Genomic DNA, 375 nt, shown 5'->3' on the forward strand with positions numbered 1-375 from the left:
GCGGCGGCCATCGCTGGGGGCTGGAAAAACGTTTGCAAAGGACGTGTCTTCTGAGGGCGGAACGGTCGAAGGACGAGGAATTTGAGGGAGGTTTTTGTGAGGTTTTTTGCAATTATTTCCTTTGTTATAGAGCCCGGCTGGCTTTTTGTAAAAACAACCCTGGAAAGAGCCAAGGAGAAAGAGGTATTGAACTGCTATTATTTTTGGAAGTAGAGAATGTCCATATACTGCAAAATTTGATTTTATTCCTAAATTGACTCATGTTTAGCCTACACTTCTGAGCTTTTTAAAATTAAAGCAGGAAGTGTCACCGTTTAAGTTAGTATTAGAAATAGCTTTTCTAGCTAAACAAACATTTTTTTTTTTGCTCGGAAG

The 375-nt window shown here is 39.7% G+C and overlaps 1 protein-coding gene across 1 annotated transcript in view; it reads right to left on the reverse strand.

The window, feature by feature from the left end:
* LOC109821879 (protein FATTY ACID EXPORT 3, chloroplastic) overlaps positions 1–375 on the reverse strand; it is a 9,522-nt gene that overhangs the window by 8,736 nt on the left and 411 nt on the right. The window lies entirely within an intron of this gene.

This window comes from Asparagus officinalis, chromosome 8, assembly GCF_001876935.1.
Source record: "Asparagus officinalis chromosome 8, Aspof.V1, whole genome shotgun sequence".
NCBI lineage: Eukaryota > Viridiplantae > Streptophyta > Magnoliopsida > Asparagales > Asparagaceae > Asparagus > Asparagus officinalis.